Below are 506 nucleotides of genomic sequence, written 5' to 3'. Positions count from 1 at the left end.
AAAATCATTTTAAGTAGCTAATAACAATGAACCTTGAAAAACAAAACTACTAATGAAACCCATATACCTATAATATATATATCATATACATATAATATATATATATACACATATAATATATATATATATAATATATATATATATGTATATATATTAATATATACTGTATACATATAAATTCAATAAATGTATCATACCATACCATAAATATATGTAATAATAAAAAATGAACTGCATATACATCAAATAATACATTACATACAAGAGTTGTATTCATATACAAATATGTATATAGTAATTTGCATGTATATTAAATTACATATATTTAGAAATGTAATAGTGTTAATACATTTTGGTTATACATAATGCATTATGTGTGTGTGAAAAAAATGTATGTATGTATAGTATGTTATAGCTTATGTATGTACATGTATAAAACATGTTTATAGTATGTCATAGTTTGGTATTGTTTGTTAAATACACACACACCTGTCTCTTATACACAT

The sequence above is a fragment of the Anneissia japonica genome, unplaced genomic scaffold (assembly GCF_011630105.1).
Source record: "Anneissia japonica isolate Jap-2015-1 unplaced genomic scaffold, ASM1163010v1 scaffold1511_len2985839_cov193, whole genome shotgun sequence".
Lineage (NCBI taxonomy): Eukaryota > Metazoa > Echinodermata > Crinoidea > Comatulida > Comatulidae > Anneissia > Anneissia japonica.
This window is presented reverse-complemented; position numbering follows the sequence as displayed.